The following is a 21,209-nucleotide window of genomic DNA, read 5'->3' as shown; positions in this document are numbered from 1 at the left end:
TTCCCATGATACCCTATTTCCCAGAAAATATAGTATATGCTGGATGTATGCGAACATTTTGTGAACTGGATATACGTGAACATATGAACTAGCACATATTCTTCCACAGACACACATTATTTAAAACCACTTCTCATTCAACCTTCCGTAATTCTTTCCTGTCTCTCAGCCAAACATCCCCAACAACATTCTGGTACCAGATGAATGACACAACTGCATCCGTGCTTGCTGCCTGGCTGCCTTCCACCACTGGGGGTTTACAGGTTGCTGTTAAAGATAGGACATATAGGCTGATTCAGACAAACACAGAGGCAACCTGTTTTTCAGCTGTAGCAGAAAGCCGTTTGGACTGGCAAGTCTCAGCAGCTGTGGCTGCAGGACAGCAAAGGCCAACTCAATTTGCTGCAATGGGGAGAACCTGAAAGCTGGACTTGCAGTAATGAAATGTCACCACCAGCTGGGACTGGTGAGCAAAGAATTAATTAATCTTGCTCACAGAGGTTGTCTTGGGACAGCTGGGAGAACACACCCCAGGCTGCGCTAGCTTAAGATAATGGCTTTTTAAAGTGACACGTGCTCTGACAGCGTGCTACATCATGACGGTGTGGCGTGTGGTCTTGACTCATTTTAACCATAACAGTCTAAGTTTGAGCAAGAAGAGTGTTTAGAGATCTGTCCATCAAAATGAAGTACAAGTTAAAACAGAACGGAGGCCTCTGGTAAACACGTGCGTGTCCTTTGCAGAGAATTATGGACATGAGAAGCTGTTGAGATAGAAACAGCACTACAGCCTACTAGATCTGTAACTCCTTTGAGATCCTTTCAGGCATTTTCCTTATTTTATTAAAACAAACTTTACTGGTAGAAATTCTGAGGTTGCAACATGCATCATTAGTAAGCTACTTCATCTCTACTCCATTCACTTTGTGCTTCTCTGCTAAGATCATATTGGGGCATACATTTAATTTGGTAATTGATACTATGAAGCACGAGGGAAGGCATTGGTTTAAAGTCTCAGTTTACATTATCTGCTACATAAATTTGCCATTATAGTCAAAATTTATAACTTATGATGCTTTTTTGAATGTTCCAGATACAAATATAAACTGAAATGTACAAAGGAGGATCAAGGCAGCTCTTCAGCTACAGACCCAAAGAAAAAAAACCTGACAGTTTTGTTTCGTAACAACTTGAGCAGTTCCAGAAAGTCATTTTCATTCTGCTTTGAAATAAAACCAACAAATAAATGAAACTACACAAAACCATGACTTTGAGCTTTCTAACTGCAGGAAGGGATTCACAAATAGTCTTATGATCAGGGCATTACCTGAGGATGCATGAGATCCACATGACTCAGGGCAAAAGTTTACATTGAATTAAACAGATCTGGGAGAGAGACATCTCTTGATAGAACCCAGGCTGGTATCACAGACACTAAACCCACTTTCTCACTCCTCTTTCTTTTGCAGGCAGAACTATCTAGTGCATTTCATTAAGTCATGTATTGCTAACAAGTCTGAAAGTCTCCATACAAAAAAAAAAAAAAAGAAAAAAAGAAAAAAAGTGACAAATCTTCAAGTTAGTTTTGCTTCAGTGAAACAACTTGACTGTGACATGATTCACTGCAATTAACGTTCCTGGAATGAGTTGGGTTAAGTATATCAAAATAAGCCTTCTCTTAGCAATTTGTTTTTATCTGTGTGTCTTGAATTATCTGATCTGGATAAATGGAATATTTAAAAGATCAGCTTCCACTTTCACATAGCTACAGGAAAAAAATTCATTTCATTAATAAAAATAGAAGTTTTAGTCTGTAAATTTATTTACTTTTTTGACCAATATTAGTCGTAAAGAATGAGTCTTGATCCCTTTCATATTATCATTCATATTACCACCATTAATATTATCAGGTAATATTACCTCACAGTCAGCGTCAGCAATCTGGGACAGGGAAACAGAAGCTTTGTATTTAAAGCATAGCCTATAATTTTCCTGCCATACAAGTAACAAGTACCAAGATGAAGAGTAGTAGGAGTAAGTTTTGTAAACATGAGCACTGCCTGACATCTTAAATTCTGTAGGGACTAGCCAACTTCTGCGTTGCGATTTTCCATTTGATTATGATGCATTCTCCATCTCAGTAGACCACAACCTTTTGCTCTCATCATGTTCTAACAAGTGCTAAACTCATTTGTATTATTGCTTTAATACCATATGATGTCAATGGTAATAGCTTAATCAATCCGTACCTTTTCTTGACTGGTCACACTAACTCGCACTAAAATAAATTCTGGGAGTTTAATTAAAAGATCAGTTTTCAATGAAGATTTTTTTTTTAAAGCTTTCTATTTTTATTTCTTCTTGAAATTGCCTTTCCAAAAATGCCATTCCAAATGGAAACCAGCAGAAACAAAGATCATAGTGAAATTATGAATATAATGAAATCATACTGAATATATGAAGCCAGGATGCATCTCGGGCACTGTGCTATTTCCCTGACTGTATTCACCTAGCCAGGGCCGACTCGCTGTATGGATTCAAGAAGGAAGCAAACACTTGGTGAGGCACTGTTGTGACCCTGGATTTGTGCCTGATCCTCAGGATCAGGCTGGGGCCATTGCAGGTTTAGTACCTGTGCACTGGGCTCTGAAAAAAAAAACAAAAAACAGTGGCAGACAGATCCTGAGCCCTGACTCCCCACCTCTGCACAAAATCAAAATGTTCAGAGCAAACAGAGGCACACTCATGGGGCACAAGGGTCAGGCAGCAGCTGGCCACAACCTGAGTGAACTCCCCCTGTCCTTTTGGCCAGGGAAGATTTCTTGCATTTTTCTTTTAATTGAACTTAACCCAATTTTGCTGTCACTTTATTTCAAGATTTTTGGTGTCTTCAGGATTACAATTATTCCAAGCTAACTTGGAGACTGGGGGAATGGAAATGCAGCTGAAACACACTGGAGCTTTGCATAGCAGGTGCAGCCAGGGTTACTGGTCATCTGAGCAATGACTACAGGAAAATATCCAAAATAAGCCTAGAAGGGCTTATTGGTCCATTCCTCTGCCTCAGGGGAGGAACATTTTCAACCAGGCAACTCCTGACAACCTAAACAATTTTAAGAGCTTCCTCTACAAGTCTTCTGAACTGATATCTTTCCAAATTACTATACTACAAGCTTTCAAACTGATAGGTTTCCTTAAATCTAATTTCAGCATATTAATACTTATCCAATAGAGACTGACATGTAGACTTACCTACCTGTTTTCAGCAAGCCTTTAAACGTTTTGAAGTTTCTCTCTTCCTCCTTTCATTCTTACCAGATAGGAGAACTTTGGCAAGCTCAGTGCAATTGATACTCCTGTCAAAAAATCATCTATGCTATCAAAAAATCCCACTTACTCCACCTCCACCTAACTAACATAGGCTCCTCATCCCACATTCATTAAAGCAAAGCTCATCTTCACACAAGACAACCCATATCCTGACACCATTCATAAACATCGCAGTTGGCAATCAAAGATAACATGCAGTGCTTTCAAAAATAACTTCAGACAGCCTGTTCAAATAGATGCAAAACCAGGGAGCCCCACTGCTTTCTTCTTCACTCCGTATGCTCTCCAAGCGCACATGAAATGTAGGATGGAGAGCTGAGAGGAGAGAGGGCTTGCCTCGATTTCTGGAAATCACGTCATAGCCCTGGTTACAAACACAAGCATTTAATTCACACAGCCTCATTCAGAGGTTGAAATACAGCATGCTGCAGCTGAAGGCCATTTCCTAGTAGGTATCTAACACGGTTTGCTGCATGTGTATGTGGGGATAACAAGGTTGGTCCCCATCACTTCCTCTTGCCCAGGATTCATCGCTTTAGTATGATGGAGCATGACAAACATCAAGCAAAAAAGGTGCTTTGAAAGACTGAACTAGACATTTTGAGATGCCTTTAGGTAAAAGCACAACTCTAAGATCTCTAACAACAACATTAGGGTTCTGCTTTGCAAACTTCAGAAACACTGGGACCTTTGGAGCCTGTGGAAGTGGACCTGAGCTCGGGACTTTGCGGGATGCAGAAGCACTGCGCCTGCTCAGACTCAGGGTTTTTAACCTGTTCTCTCAAGATGCTGTAATTGATAGATCACAAACCATTTTACCCTGATGGACACACATCCTTGTACCTGGAACATTCCCAGAAGCATCATCTGTGGCAAGATTTTATTATGATAATTGCAAAGTTACATTAGACTGTGTGGAGTCTGTGTAGCAACGTTAAATTAAATTTCTCATTGGCTTCAAGGCTTGCTATCTGTAATTAGTGGCTTCTGTTCTTTATTACACTGATCAGTAGTGCAGCGCTATTCATCACCACAGTCTTAGTTAATTATCCTTGCTAATGATTTTCACTGTGAAAATAATCTACAGGTCCCATTTGTAACGATTGCTTTGCGTTAAGATTATTTGCTGGTAAGGCACCACAGCAAGCTGACAAGCTGCGGGTAGGGAGTTACTTATCCCGTAAGATGGTAGCTTATTTGAGGCAGTCGAGAGAGAAAAGGATAATTTCACAATTTGGCAGCAGGTTTGTGACTACTCTGCCAGATGTGCGAGAGGGTGGGAGCGCGATGTGGCACCAGCAGTCCGAAGGAAGCTCAGCTGGAGGAGACAGTAAGAGCAAAAGGAAGAGCTTCAGCATCGTCGCAGGTTTAAGCAAGCTGTGCTAGTCACCACTGCTCGTCCTCTCCAACCAAGAGGTGCATTTCTGGCTGAACAGCCACAGCTGCATGCACCAGAAAGGACATCACATACTCTGAACTTCAAAGCCAAGGAAGCTTGCTCTGCACCAAGGGGCTTCTGCCCTGCGGATGGGAGACTTGGGCAAGGACATGGTTCGGCCAGAGGTCAGCTGGGCTGCAGAGAACTGAGATGCAGCCATTCCTTCCCAGGCTGGGGGAAAGAGGCACAGGAATAGGGCTGGCAGGGGAGAGCCCCGTGCTTCTCATACGGACCCAGGTGATAAAAGATGCTCGGGAAAAAAAAATGAGAAGTCATCTGTCAGAGTCAAACAAGTTCTGTTTAATGATTGATTTTGATCACCTGAAACTCTCAATGTCTATATGAACCCAAGGATGAAACTTCTCATGCAATGAAAACAGCAGACAGTGAAATTAAGCACCAGCAGCCTGCCACCTGCCTTCTGAGCTCAGTATTTTGTTCTGTGCCTGGAAACAAACACATCACGCACGGTAATTTACAGCACGCTCCACACAGCCTACTTTCAAACAAACTAATGCCATAAGGAAAGGTGAAAGGACTGGTGCAGCTGATGTTGTTTGTCTCTAGAAGACAAACAGGAGATAGGAAGCCACCATTGGTACAGGGGCTATCAGAAATCATATATATTTCACCAAGAAAACACTGTCCCCCCCACCCCCATAGGCTCTTTCAAAGCTTGGTGACAGATGCTTTTCAGAGGGAAGGTGTCTCTTGCGACTTCACTGAATAAATGTGAAGTCAGCTGTAAAAATACAGGGATAAGAGCAAGAGCAGGGCTGACACTGGAGCAGAATAGCTCCAGGCCCACAGCCTCCATCGGACATGAGCCTGGGCTATCTGGCTCTTGTCACAGAGCACTGCACAGGTAGTGTTGGCTGCAAAAGCAGCAGCATGGGTTTTCATGGGGTATCACATATTTATTCAACAATAACAAGAACCGTACGGAAAAATACAAAAAATACAAAATACAAAAGTGTACTTTAGAGCTAGAAGCTCCCATAACATTGCTAACCATTGTCATTAATGACATTTTAAACTAACCTTCTAAAGTTAAGACACCAGAGCAAGTCTCTTACAGAGCAAGTACCCTTCTGCCTGAGCCCTGAGGATGAGCTGTTACTGCCCAGAGGGCTGGGTGGCCACGCACCTGCGACAGCCTCTTCATGGCTAGGAGGAAGGAGAACATCCCTTTTCCACCCCACCAGGGGGTAAAGGGCTTTAGAATGGAGTTACATCAAGGAGTTACCCCAACAGTGTCAGCCTGAAACAGGTAATGACTTTCACATCCTCAGCCTACTCGGTGCCCAAACCAGGAGCTTGGCTCAGGTGCTTGATTTTTCCCTCCAGAAAGTACTCTGAAATAAATATGTTTCTAGTTCTATATGTTTTCTCTGTTCAACTGCTGGGAGCCAAATGAAGTGTGATGTTGATTTCAACCTGCTTTGCATAAAACACACAAAACAGACCTTTGCATTTCCAACACTGGAAATAGCACCAAGTGAAAACTGTTTTTCAGCAGAAGCTCAGGGTCTGCATCTCCCTGGTAACTGGTTTATTGTGTCTTTCTGATGGTAGCAAGCTGTCAAGCTTTATTCTCCCCTCTGTGCCAGATAGGAGCAGCAGTGTTCCCTCTCCAGGGGCTCAGGGGGCTGTGCTACCCCAGCATCGTCTGCTGAGGGGTTCCTTGGATGGATTAATTTGTGCCTTCTTGCTAAGAGTTGGGGCTCACAAACAATGCCAGAATCACAGGAGATCCACTTCAACTCAACCAGCTGAGGACAGATAGAGGGTTTACACACTGTTTTAATTATGCTGGACTTTCAGAAGGTATTAGTCCACATTAGCCCTTAGTGTGTGAAAGTGACAGCATCAATGCATAGTTATTTTCCAAGCTCCATCCTGAAGACTTTGTTGTTTTTCTTTTTCACCTCCCATAAGCACCCCCTGGAAGTTTAACTTAACGCTGCTGCAGTAAGTGGCCTCTAAAACATACACAAGAACAACTTCGGCTTTTGTGGTGTAGCTTTAGCAACATTTGTGAGCAATTTTGAAGTGTTTAGAAGTCATATGAATGTATGTGAGGAGATCTGAAAGTGGTGCAGGTGAAAAGAAACAGTGACAGACATATTGCAGCTCCTACGGTACTGAATTTCAAGCGTGAATTGAGCATGAACATTTTCCAAACGTTTCCTTTGTGAGAGTGGGTTGACAGGTAAGCTAGCTCACATTCCCTTTGGAGAGAGAGGAAGGGAGGAGATGGATGGGAGAAACCAGCCTAACTGTCCAGTAGCCCCATGGTTTGCTAGCAGTAAGTTCAGCACACTGTTTTGGGAGTCAAATAAGACATTTTCCCTTATACATGTAGTTCAGGACATGATGGCAAACAGCACTGAATTACAAAGCTAGCAGGGAGAGAGATTCTGCAACTGTTTCTGCTTGCAGTGCTCTCTAATCTCTGGCATCAGAGCCTGAGACTTTTTAATGGCCTTTCCTAAATACCTTATGCTGTAACATTACAGAGCATAAAAGAGAGCTCAACAATGCATTTAATAATGCTCAAGTAGTACACTAGTTAAATTTTAATAGTTAGCCCTAAATCTTTGATTTTCCTGGATTATAGTTGTACCTGTACAGCTGAAAGTTTTCTGAATCTTAGCACAATTTCAAGGGATCCATTCCTTCCTGGTTCTAGGATCACAAGTCCAGAAGGAAGAATTATAGAACTCATGTCAAATTCACGCCTTCCTGAAAACCCTCATAATTAACAATACTTTTTACCCCATCTCTCAAGCAGCATCAAAAACCGTGGAACATAGTTAAGCTGTCCCAACTCCACTCAAAAACCAGTGTAAAGCTTTCAGTTAGTCATTACGTCCTAGATGCTTTACCCCTTTTTAATACGAGAAAAACCCTTGATAAACTTTCCTTGTTTCATCTGTTTCTATTTATTTTGATTTTCAATTAGCACAGGATTTTTCTGCTCCCCTAATATTACACAAGACCAGCTCATCTGCTGAAAAGTAAATAGGTTGCCAAAAGTAATGATAATAGAAAGGAGAAAATAGTGCTTAAAATGTTGCTGATATTTACAGCTTAGTTATTTATCAATAAATGGCAGGTGTGTATAAATACATTAGATCTGAGCATTTCCAAAGACAACTGGTGGCTTCCATTACTGATAAGTGAAATGAAAGGGGTTCTCTGTTAGATAGCCAAGATATATTGGCTGAGAAAGTTATTAGCTTTCCCTCTCCTAGTAAGTCATGGAAGGAGGCTGCCATTGACAATACAGCAGATGAAAACCTATGAAAGGTGACAAGGTGGAAAAAACAGCAAGCAGGCAGCAGACAATCTATTTACTGCAGGGGGTCTAGCGACTGTAGCAGTGTCACACATCAAATCACTGAATACAGTCAGCATCCACCTACCTGCAGGGAGATGATAACCTTCTCTCCCTCCATCCCCCCCCCTCCTTCTCTCCTTGTTATATCTTTAAGCAAGTAGTTTTGAGCTGGATCTAGCATGCGAGTTTAAAAGGATAGCAGAAAGCAGCTCATATTTAAGCAGGACCAGGGCAATTAATTGATCTTCCTCTGGTCACTGCATCCTGCTTAGCAGCTTTGAAGATACTTCGCGAGGCTCCATGCTGGAGGGTGGGCAGAGGGGCATGATCCTGGCAGGGCTTGCTCTCTGCATGGGAGAGCCGGTGCTGAGCGAGCCTTGGGGCCCCAACACTGCTTCTGATGCAGGAGCCCACCCTTCTCTGCTTGGTTTTCTGAAACACACATGAAAGTACTGCCAGCAAAATGAGGAGCTGGGTAATGAGAAAGTCTGGAAAGCAGAAAAGCAAAAAGGACCAAACAGTTTACTGAGAGTAAGCCTGAAACTTCTCAGCCAGGAAACACTGTTAACTTGCAGAAATGAGAGGCATTTTAATTTTTCATCTTCACAGGAGCAAGAACCTTGTGGAAAGGAGCAAATATCCTCCCGTACTTGAACTCCTACTTGGAATCAGAACGAGCTGTTTCTGCACATGAAAAAGCACACACGAGCCACAAAGCTGGCATCCTGCTCAGCTGCAGTAAGCCTGCACGTCTCTGCAGAAGCAAGTGCAACACTGCCAGCTCCCACCAGCTGGAGAGCTGTCCCAGGCATTCGCACCCTGGGAAGAGCATAGCATCCCTTGCTTTAAACAGATTACCCTCTTCAATATTTCATTGGACTCCAACAGTTCAGCATCACATCATGTCTCTCTAAAGCCAGGCTGGTGTTGGCAATTATTTTGCCAACTTCCTCTGATATCATAAACTCCCAGTTACAGCTTCATTGCGAGACTGGCCCATAGGAGTAACTCAGCTGCTGAGTGGCTTTATCCAGACGACAGAGGTGTCCTTATTTGAGACAAGATGCAGCGGGTTAAACCACAGAACCTAGACTGCATTAGTACAGTGAACACTCATATCGTGATGAAGTTTTTTTAAGAGTCCAATTCCCGTTCAGAGTTTCTTGTTCAGCAGCAGGTTTGTTGGATTCTCTGCCCCATGCTGCCGTGGTGAATGGCTGACAAAGGACTGAGTCCTGGTACCCACCTGGCACTGTAAGTGCTTGTGTGCAGGGGGAGCCGGTGGTGCAACACACCGAGAGACTCTCAAGCCAGCTGCCCGGCTGCCACGCTGCTCGGCAGCCTTATCAGATGGCATGAACAGAACAGATTAGAGCTTGCCTTTGTCTCGCGCTGCCTTCTTGCTTCCCAAATGTTACCTTCATACTTTCAAAGGTTTTAGATAAGCGTTTATTGGGAGTGTAATTCGTGTTACTCAAAGTGGTTTAATGTGTGCGGAGAAAAAAATAGTCTTCCTAGTGATAAGGTAATAGCATATTTGAAGTCACATTACAAATTATTAGCAGCCCATTAGTTATTTTCTCTTCAAAAAGCCTCCAATGTGAAGACCTTGGACATTAATCCTTATTATTGTTACATACACTACACACATAAGAGGGCTCTGCTTTAGTAAATTGTATTGTTATATTTTCTGCTACGCTTGTATCGAATCAGCTTATTTTTGTCCTGCCAGGTCACCTTCCTTTGTTCTGAATTAATATCTAATAGGAAGTAATGTAGACAGAATAGCACATTGTCATAATAAATTGATATTTAATAGTATATGGATTGGTGCTAGGGTTTCATATCCATCTTCTGTCAGTTGTAGCAGAGATCTGAAACAGAAGCAGGGTATCCAAGTCTTAAAAACAAAAACATCCTCAAAACGAGGCAGTGGAAGCCTGCATGCTTGCTGTGTTCAAAAATAGGATTCTTTGGATCCTTGTCCTCTCCTGTGCAAAGGTCTTGGTATCAGGACAGTAACGTAGGAGCTGTCACCAGAGCAAGAGGGCCCTGAAGGTGGCTCAGCCCCACCACAGGGCACACCAGGGTGAGCACCTTTGCGTTGGGCAGCTAAATACATTTCCCCAGTTCAGTGAGACAGGAATGGGTGTGCACAGGGCAGGCCCAGCGTTCCCCTGGAAGAACATCCAGATGGTTGGGGAGCAAAATTTAGTTTAAAGAATGGGGTTAGTGGCAGATCTCTATTATTAGGCTTATGTTTATGTTTCTTGTAGCTGCAACAGAAGCCTTACAGCTCCTTCAAGATGCTGAGGCATTAGGATGGGAGAGCAATGTGCTAGCAGAGGAGTAAGGAAGCCTGCAAGCATGGCTTCTTTTGTTAAGATGACAGAAGGTGCCTCAAAATGGGGAAGCAAGAGCAGCCATGGCCAAAAGAAGCACCAGCAAGCACTGGAACATTTCCCTCCATGATTTGTGCTGTCTCACACATTGTTTCCCTGCCATGGTTGTGCTATGGGATCTTGGACACTTTGAACAGCTGACAGCAGAGGTAATTACAGATTTGGCTGGACTATTTTTCTCCTAACCTTAACTGCCACAAGATTTTATGCAAAGAACTCAAAAATATTTGTGGGGAAGAAAAAAAGAAATCAGTAAGTGTTCACAATGGGTATTCTGGGCATCTCCATCCTATCTTCTACTGCTGCTGCAATTTTCCAAGCGGCAGCACTCTCAGGAACATCACTGAATCGAGCTAATGCCACCCTCCCCATTCACAGATAGAGAAGGTGCTGGGCATGGTGCCATCCAGCCACGGGCACACACCAGTCTCACAAAAATACACAAAATATTCTAGTATAAAAACACCAAGCTTCTTATTTGAAGATAAATACTACTTCAAACTGTATTTTCTAGCAAAAAGAAGAGGCTGAGAAGGCTTATAAGTGATTTGGCCTGTAAAGTAATGTATTTACAAGGGTTTTGATGTCATTAAAACTTAAAGGTCTTAAAATACAGAAACTATTTACTTGTCACAGAAATATGAAGCTGTTTCTGTAGTTCACTCATTTAAAAGGCTGCCGTATTAACAGATAACTTTTAAACTTTAATGGAAGTCTGTCACATCATTAGATGGCATATCTACAACTCTGTGATAGTCCCAAATTAATTTAAAACTAATGATAGAACTGTACAATCATTTATCCCAGTCTTTGATAGAGAGGCAGAGATCCCTGTCAAATATTACTTTGTGGGAACAATTTTCTTTCTTGAAAAGACACTTTCCAAGATAAACTGAAGTATAAATGACTGAGTAGCAAAGTATTTTCCTATACAATATTTTCCAAATGCACCTTCCTAATGACATACACCCTTTTAATATTTGACTGTGCTCCTCTGAAGCTATTGATTATGATGACATGAAACCAGAATATCTTGTATTTAAGTTGAGACATGCAGAACATAAGCCTTATAATCTGAGCTACTATACCAGGTCGTCTCTTGCTGGGGAGATGGACTGCTCTTACTGCTTCTGCAAAAAGCAAGCATAGCTAAACATTTCAGTGACCAAAAACAGTTCTAGCTGAATGACTGGCAAATACAACTGGGGACTAATAAATTGTTTAAATAATTTGTGCTTGGCTTCAGAATGACAACAGCCTTAAAATACATATTGAAATACATTAGCTTACACAATTTAAGTCACAATTAGAAAGTTAAATTTTTTTCCAATGTTTTTGCTGTTTGATTGTTTTCTGTTTTAGTAAGACTACATAAAATAGAAAACACAGCAAATGAGGCCAAATTATTTCCCTCTTATAATAAAGCTGGAAGTTACAACCCCATTTATGAGAGACTCATAGCCTGGTTAGCAGATTTTCCTGCTTTTGGAGAAGCTCTGCATCTCCTCAGTAGATAAATCAAATGACAGGCCATTCTTTCAGCTGAATTTGTCAGTCTAACACTGCCAGGAACATTAAATATCTTGTCTCATGATGTCCCACAAAAGAGTCCAGAAGAGCAGCACCAGTAAAAACAGATGCATCCAGCTACTAAAATATTTCACTGATTCTAATAAATAAAACTAAGTGACAGCAATGCTCTTGTATCAGCATCTAAGAAATGGCATATAATGATCTGTGCTTTCAGAGACTAAAGAAAAACATGTGTAAGAGGTACCAAGCAAAAGGAGGAGGACATGGGAAAGTTAAGTGTTGTTTAGCAAAGATGCATTGGTGTGATTTGTATGGATTACATGCTTTAGCTACTTTGAGAGAAGAATCACTTTTCTGCATACCAAGAAAGAAACTAAAGGCTTTACCAGGAAGGATACCAATGCACTGCTCGCTGCTTCATAGCAAACTGGTCCCCCTTGAACTCACTGTTGGATACAGTACAACTATTTGTGGACATGATAAAAAGTAACTTCACTCAAAGCACTAGTTTTGTTTTATTTACATTTCTTTTATACTGACTAGAATAACATAGCAGGGATGCTTGGAAAAGCACACTGCTCCCTTCTGCTTTTCCTTTAGCCAATACTTGGTGTCCAGCCTCCTATTTTTCTCCAAATTTTATTTTTTAGACTACTACAGCAGCTTGCTTCTTCCCGTCTTCAGCTTTAGTTTTGTGCCCTTGAACATTTACACAGGGGGTTGTGTCTAAGCATTTTGAGGATCTGGACACACCTTTCCAGAGCTGCTTAGAACCAGTAGCAGAAATCCTACATGCTAATTGAACACAGCGCAATGACGTCTTACCAGCATGCCATGCAAAAAGGAACAGACCTCTTGGGCATTTGTCTGAGGTGACAACATGGATTTGGTGCAGGTCACTTCACTGGGGACTGGATGCCACATTCGTTTGTTGTTACACAAGACATCCAAGCCCGCAGCAGCCTGGTGCATGGCACATGGTTGTCACTCTCACACCTGCTCTTGAGGCAGCATCAAGAATTTACCTCTAGTATTTTTTCTTCTCTGAAATTAGACACCTGGTAGTTTAAAATAACATTACCTCCCCACCTTGGCAGGGCATAGCATAGACCAAGATACGTAAACACCAGTGCTTATCCAGACTTACACTGATGTAACCTGTCACTGAATTTTTCTTTCATTAAGTTACACAGAACAATGGCAAGAACAATTATGTCCAGCCCATTTGGCACCATCTTCCTTACCAGGCCAACCCACAGGCTGCTACTGAACCTGCCAGGCTTGTAGGAAAGGGCAGGGTGCAGGTGTAGGTGTGACCCAGCAGCAGTGGTTTTGGAGGAACCCACTTCCACTGTCATTAGAGGCAAAGTTCAGTGTTCATGGCCATGACTGTACTGCTGCAGTGCAAACACCTAATGATTGCCTCTGCTAGAAGAGAGTGGATTTTATTCTCAGCCAGCGAGGGCAGAGATGATGGATTTTTGCATCTAAGCCACCCAAGTCACTGTGAGTTATCTCCTCGGTGCCAATATTACATCAATACAGTATTGCATATCAAAGTAGGAAATGGCTCAAGTCATTCCAAACCTAAAAGACAGTAATACAGGAGACTCCTCTCTTACAGCCAAGAAGCAGCCAACACACTGACCCCACATTAAGCACTTTCTACTGGCTTCACTCCTCTAACAATTCATGGAGTAACATGGGCTGAAGTAGGTGGTGCAGAAAAATATGCTTTTCACAGGCAGAAAATGCCTTCATATTCAATAAGCTCAGTAAGATTATGAAAACAGTGTTTTCCCTACCCTTAGAAATTATATTAGATACCTAGCGATCAGACACCTGTCTCCTACTCTCACCACAGACCAGTGTGATTTGCTTCTTAAGCAGCTGCAGGACTTGAGTTCAGAGAGCACAAAAATCACCACATGCATCAGCAGTGCTGGAGGAGCCACATCGCCGTGCCACCATCAGGACATGCTCTATGGAAGACTGTGTTTGCCAGCACAAACAGTCCTGAAGATACAGATCTTTAGAAATAAATGCCATGGTCCTAAAAATGGGGAAATACACCTCTGTTTAGGTTTACCATTCCCTTTCTCCAAAATCTTTTACCCTCTGAACACGCAAGCAATTCATGTTCTCCCCCAGTAACAGCTAAGGGGACCACAAGTTGCCGGGATAGCGATGGAGATGCCTGGGACCAGACAAAGCTAATGGCTATAACCATAGGGCACACCATACTTCCCCAAACTCCCACATGTGCCCAGAAGCCAGCTAGCTGTACACAAGCAGGGCCCACACAGCACAGGCTGGCCTGCCCCCTTCCAAACCTCCCCATGTTTCTGTATCATCGTATCTTCCCTATAAAAAGGCCCCATAGCCCAACTGCAGCATGCTCCCACGCATGTTGATCGTTTGGTGATGTTCCCATGCTCACCTGTTTCCTTTTGTCTGCCATTGATTTTTCAAATTGCTGTGACAAAAAACTCAGCAGCCCGTGAAAGACCCACCCACTGCATTGTTATCTGCACATTTTCTTCCATATATGTCTAACAGGGTGATGTGTTTATTACAATCTTACTGGCTATTATATATTGTTGCCTGAGTGACTGTGCTTCTTCCTTCTATTAAATTAACACACACAGCGGTAACGTTAGTAACCCTCGCTCCAATTTCTCTTTATCTAGCAGGGTAAGAAAAACACATAGTATGGGGTCCTCCTAATCACCAACAAAAACTCATCTTGTTCAGTCAGTATAATTCATGCAGATACTAGAAATACTATGCAACTGTTTGGATAAAACATAAAATTTTGGGGAGCAAATTACATGCCATATATTTTGTCAGACGCTTAACTTTGGTTTTCAGAACACACAACATTCACCTGTGCACGCTGAATGAGTGCCACTCCTATTGTTAAATAAAGTTTTAATTTAGAGGAGAGATGGAGCTATCTATCAAAGCAGTTATGCTTTTCTGCAATCTTCTAAAGACCTAGCAAATATTACTTCGCTACAAGAAAGAGATACCAGATGCAAAACCTTACTATCACGTGGAAAACCTGGGCCACAAGTGCACTCGGGAATCTGAACTTTGGCACAAGAGCTGCAAGATACAGCAAAGCACTCAGCTCGGTCACAGAGCAGTTATGGCGGGAACATGACTTGCAAGCACCAAATTGCTGTAATGGGACCTCAATTTCATGGTTGTAAGAAAACCTTTCACCATTTTTAAGAGATGAAAATATCATAATAAAGAACAAAAAAACACACTCATTAGCACTTCACAGCTCCCTGTAACTGAAGGCTTTTGTGAAGACAAGGCTAATCCAGCAATGTTCCTGGATCGGTACAGCCTGCTTCCTTTTGAACTCCTCATCCTCCATTTTCACACCTCAGAGTAATGTGTTTCAGTCTGACGCTTTGGAGTTTGTTTAGAGAAAAGATTTAGATCAAGATTTTAAATAAATTCAAGTCTTGATATTAAGCATCTCTTTCATTGTTCTGACATTTCTGAATTTTTTCAGGCCCCTTGTGCCTAATTTAATCTTATTCTCCACAAATAGTTCAGATATGCAAGATATCTGTGACTTCAAGCTAAAAGGTTTCAGAGAATGAAGGCAGAAGATGTGCAGAATTATGTACACAAAATAAACACTACCAACCCTGGCACAGAAATTACAGTGGTCAGGAGAGTTTAAAATCTGCAGTGGGATTTTTGAGATCTCCTTCCATGACAGCAGTGGTAGGCAAATATGAAAAAAGGCTTTAAGTAGACCCTTTTTGATACCCAAAGGTAAGAACTTAGCCACACCCAGACACCAGTAGGTTTCAGCTAGAGGGTTCAACACCTAGTATGCATAAAAAAATCCAACTGTGCCATTAATTCACTGAAAATTCCTACTCAGTAGAAAGTAATATCAGACACAATGCTGTGCCATTTTCACACATCGACTTGATTAAAGTTTTGTCAACTTGCAGGGCTGGTTTTTTTTTTTTTTTTGTGATTTTGCTGTTCAGCTAATCTGTTTAGCTGTGAACTAAGCCAAGTTTTGAAACACGAGGCATACTTGTTTATAAGCATGCCTAATAACAAGACTGTCAATACTTGTATTGTCATAATGGATCAAGTACCATCTCCACAAGCACCATTAGAGCCAAGCCTCACTGTGCTCAAAGACGGCCCACAGAGGAATAGAAAAATCATCTGGCTGGCTGATCCTGCAAGCACCTACAGAGCAGGTTTGTAAGCAGAGAGTATGACAGGCTCCAGGGTAAGCTCTCTGCTCAGCTGCATCCAGCTACAAGTGAAATTACCTCCAAACACATCTTGGGAGGTTTGGTGGAGGCAGAGCAACTCCTTCACCACTTCAGGTGGCTTCTCCTTATGAAGGCTGAAGGATCAGGAAAAGATGTGACAAGTTTAAACAAATGTATCCCCATTTGTTATATAGGTAAATTATCTTCCCTATTAAGTTTAAGAAGTGGTGGATCTGGATTCTTCATCGCATTAAATATTTGAATATATTTAACCTTCTGAAGATTGTACTCTAGCTTAATTAGAAATGATGAGCCTCACACAGGAATTGCTAGGTGAAGTTTCTTTGGCATATATAAAGCAGAAAGTCTGAGTAGCTGATATTAGTAGTCCCTCCTGGCCTTAAACTCAGTGGTATCTCTAACCTCACATAATGAGCACTCATGGAGCACATTCTGTTACTAGGTTTGAGATTTCAGTCCCAGGTGTATTCAACAAGCCTTCTTCAATGCCCTTTTGTGGGCAAATCTGGTACCATCAGGCTAATGAAAGGGTTATCTCCCCAGCTGGTATTTCGCAATATTGTGGCACAGGGTCCCACTCTAGGATAGCTGGGACAACTCCTAATTCCAAGTGTGAGTCCCCATCAACCCTCATCTTCAGGGTTTACTCCCAGATTGACTATATACACCACTTGTTTGTTTCCCTCAATCCCTTTAAGCAGCTTATATCATTGGGAATTGCTATAAACATGTCCTAGTGCTGAATCAAGCCAACCAAGAGATTGTCTTAACCAGTAATCCACATCCCAGCAGGGCACCAAAGCAGCATTTACTCAAGCAAAAGCAGGACGGGCTGAAGGAGTCCCCTATCTGCAGGTTATTTAAGCCAGCCATGCCTCACAGTGCTCTTGTTCAGAAACCTCTCCTACAATTTATTCAGAGGGCATAGGCCTCAAAAATGGGGATTTTCCCCCCCAACCCCTCAATTCTTCCAAAGGCTCACTTGAAGTACAATAATCCCTTCTTCTTCCCTCCTCACATCCTGATCAGCAGTTTACAAGTCCCACTACCTCTGCGTTTTGATGCTATTGCTGCTTCTGGTACATCAGTACTTTTCTTCAGAAACTAAAAAGCCTTTGTTGTGGTGCTGATTTGGATCACTTGCACTCCCAGAAGAACTGCAGTGAAGCAGTGCACAGCGTGCTCATTTGCCCTGGCTCTACACTCAAGTACACTGCCCTTGAGCGTTTAGGAAGAGCCTACGGACAGAATTATGAACTAAGTATTGACATGTTTGTTACAAGTGTTATACTGTGCTCATGCAGCTTGCTTCCTTCATCTCCATGAACAGCAGCTTTGAAAACTGATTTTAGAGCTGAAACAAAAGCTGTTTTAAATACTACTCTACTGCAGAACTAAAATCTGACCTCACCATGGCAAGACTCACTTGTGTGCTCAAAACAAACCCACTAAGAGGTCATTGCAAAACTGCTGTTGGTAGCTTTCACACTGGCATAAGCTTTAGTTTAACTGCCTTCAGATGAGATGCTTGTACTTGGTAGATAATGCTACATGGTAGAACATGGTGGTACAGAGGAGCTGGCGTTCTTACTGGTACCTTCTTCCTCCTTCCTCAAAGAGTTAATGAAAAATATTTCCATTGCATGTGGGAGGCGAGGGTTTGCTCTCTAGCATAAGGAGGCTCAAAAGATGAAAGCAATTATCTGTGAAGATACTAATTTATCCTGATAGCAATTTTAATAACAGCACGGTTTTTCTCTTAATGTCACTTCTTCTACATTACTTTCTTTTCATTGCACAAAAAGGTTAATTGTTAAAATTACACTTAGGAATAGAAAATAAGGTTAAAGATGATATCTAGCTTCTGATACTGTTTAACCACCAATACAAGCTGGTACAGTTTCATTAAGCAAGAAAGAAGAGAATCTGGGGAGCAATGCAGAGAAAAGACTGAATATGAAAAAAATCACAGTAAATAGGTCAAATCATGCACAATTAACATTAAAAAGGATAGCATCACAATAAACCAAATGCAATGCTGATTTCTACACAATTAAAGGTAGAAATGGCATCAAACTGCTATTTCCTGTTTCTTTCAGTGCAATCCTGACATCAATAATCTTGACTTCTCTTGGTTTTGTTCAAGCCCACAAAGAAAATCTGTGAGGAAAACAAGAGGTATTAAAAAAAATAAAAATCAAATAGATTAGTTATAACAGGCTTGATTCTCTTCCTTTTGGCACTGGAGAAGAACAGGAGTTACTTATTGAGTTCTCCTAATGCCAAGTGGTTTAAAGAAGGGAAAGACAGTCCTTTCTGATTCACCCCATGAAAGAAATCAAGGTTTTATTCGACAGAACTTTTTTTTATTTTTATTATTATTTCTCAGTTCCCAACTTGCCTATTATCTGCCTCCATTTTCTTCCTCATTACTTCACCGCTTCCATCCTGAGCTGCCTCCACTAACCGTTTCTTCGTAGCAGTTTTCCTTCAGTTATGACTCCTTTTATTCCAACACTCAGGGCCTAATTCTCAGTCCCATTTTACATGGCTGTAGGCTCCAAATTAACACAGATTGTCCCCCTCGCCATCCAGATGGGCCGTACGCTCCTGCTCTCCCACCCGAGCTCTGCAGATGTTTCGTAAATGCTAACCCATGTTTTCCTCCTCCTGTCAGGATCTTTCAACTACTCTGTCCTTACCCTGTATTTATCACCTTTATGTTTCATGAAGCTCTCAAAAAGAAAAAAGCCACCCACAGCACTGTATGAATTTCCTTTTTCTTCCTCTTCTGCCTCCCACAGCCTCCTTTCACTTTAATCATTAATATAGTTTCAAGCTACTTATCTCGATGACAAGCTTTAAGAAATTCATGCATGGTCAAAAACACAGGGAAAAATATTCCTGTTTCTATACATACTTGTTGTCATTATTCATTCAGACTCCCCAAATTCTTTCATCAAAACAAGCTGCTTCCTTTATCATCTGCCAACCCTAAGAAACTAAGCCCCCTGGGAGCTCATCTATCCTGTGAACTGCTGTCTTGGATGCGCCTTTATTCTCTATTTTCAGAAAAAAAAATAAAAAGAAAAAAGTTGCTGGAGCTTTATCAGTGAAAAATCATGAACCCTTGCAAGTGTTGTCAGACAGCGAGGGGAGAAATAATCAACTTCCTTGTTAAAGTGCTCAAGATACAACATATGGGCAGCTGTGTTTACAAGTTCTCTCCCTGCCTCTCAGCAAGTTTGCATATCACATACATCTTAAGCTACAGTCCTTTTATTTGACTATCTATAAGCACCATGACCCTTGCTTTTGCCTCAAAAGAGAGGCTTCATTAGAAGCTATGCTTACAGAAAATGGACAGAACCAGAAAACACACAAACACTAAAAACCTGCATTTAGAACAGCCCTCTTTGCAAGCAGAAATTTAATCTGAATTTCAAGGGTGGCAGAGATAATTAGCTTAAGAAAACACATGCTTTCATTATTAAGTTTTGCTACAGGACCTGTCAGCAGCATCACCTGAGTGATTTATATGCAGACAGGAATAGAAACAAGTCATAGGGATTCAAACTTAGGTAGATATGAATTTCATTCATTTACTGTCTAGTGATGATCTTCCTGTGAAGATCACATCACGCCTTACCTCCCAGGGTCACTACACAGCTCCGCCTTCAGAGTCCCACAAAACACAACCCCTCCAACAAGCTTCCCCTTCCCCAGGGCCCCAGCTGGTGCTAGCAAGCGGAGATCACCAGGGAAGTTTGTCCTACACAGACCCTACACTGCAAGTTTACAACTCTACAATGTAAGTTTACTTCTAATAATTGACCCTTCATGGAGCAGGACAAAGTCATAGAAGCAAGAAAGGAAGCAGACTGGGAACTGCTGCTACAGAAATAACTTTGCAAGACAAGCAGGAAGTCCTCAGATAACCATACAGGTGCTTAATGGTAATCTTAATCTGCATTACCCTATTCTCAGTTTATTTGCCAGACAGTCAGGTTGGATCTAGGCAAGACCCCAGGGAACATTGTTAGAACAGAAAACCTTTCTAGTTCACCATAAAAATAACAAACCCACAACAGACAAGAAAGCCCACTCTCAGAATTTAATAGATCACTTTCATGTTTTCTTCAGCATAATCCTGCTAATATTGGAAGCTACAAAAGGACTAATTCATGAAACAGCAGGGTTGAACTCAAAAACAGGAATTCATAAAATAATTGTGTAAAAATACCTTTAGAACAGAACAGAGGCATCTTGCACAGCAAAAACACAGTAGAGCAGGCATGACACTTGGGTTCTCACTAGTTCTAGGCTCCTCTAGGTTCCTAGAAGAAATGGGTACAAGCTCAAAGCACTTGCTGCTTGGGTGCAATTTGTAAAGTCCTACAGCTGAGGGTCGTGGGGAAGGTTTTGGTGTCTGACAGAGCTGAAAGCAGTTTACTGTTCTGATTACAGGAGAAGGCAGGTCTGACTTGCAGCCTGCAACCAGGGAACTGGCAAATAAATTAGGTAATTTGCTCACATTTATTGGGAGGGGCAGGTGAGGGGCTCCACAGCACAACAGTCCTATGACCAGGCAGTCTGTGTGTCATATTTTCCCCTCTCTCAGCTGACAAAATGAATTTTAGCTATTTCATCCTGAGAAAAGTAGAAAGATGTTACTTCAACATCAGGATGACTGCCTCTGGACTGAGAGAGCTGGAAACTATTAGCTTCATCTACATATTTCTCTCTTTGTCAAGGTTGTAAATTTATCTCTGCCAGTTTCCCAGTTTTGTGGCTTCTGTTCCTGGTTAGCATTGAGGGCAATGGATGCCAACTGTAAGTTTCTACTTGTTGGTATCAGACTATAATCAGTAACTGCCCTC

At 41.8% G+C, this 21,209-nt stretch overlaps 2 long non-coding RNA genes across 3 annotated transcripts in view; both read right to left on the bottom strand.

Moving 5' to 3' along the window:
* LOC106017808 (uncharacterized) overlaps positions 1-21,209 on the bottom strand; it is a 498,210-nt gene that overhangs the window by 196,834 nt on the left and 280,167 nt on the right. The window lies entirely within an intron of this gene.
* Positions 882-21,045, bottom strand: LOC110353135 (uncharacterized). 2 transcript variants are annotated; one of them, XR_003498547.3, is made up of 3 exons: positions 20,573-20,806; positions 3,257-3,356; positions 882-2,646 (listed from the first exon to the last, which is right to left on the bottom strand). It is a non-coding gene; the product is annotated as an uncharacterized lncRNA (long non-coding RNA). The 2 variants fall into 2 exon arrangements; XR_011810508.1 differs by lacking the exons at positions 882-2,646; positions 3,257-3,356 and adding an exon at positions 4,194-5,018 and having other exon boundaries at positions 20,573-21,045.

The sequence above is a fragment of the Anas platyrhynchos genome, chromosome 7 (assembly GCF_047663525.1).
Source record: "Anas platyrhynchos isolate ZD024472 breed Pekin duck chromosome 7, IASCAAS_PekinDuck_T2T, whole genome shotgun sequence".
NCBI lineage: Eukaryota > Metazoa > Chordata > Aves > Anseriformes > Anatidae > Anas > Anas platyrhynchos.
Note: the sequence above shows the minus strand (reverse complement) of the source record. Positions and strands in the feature narration are given on the sequence as shown.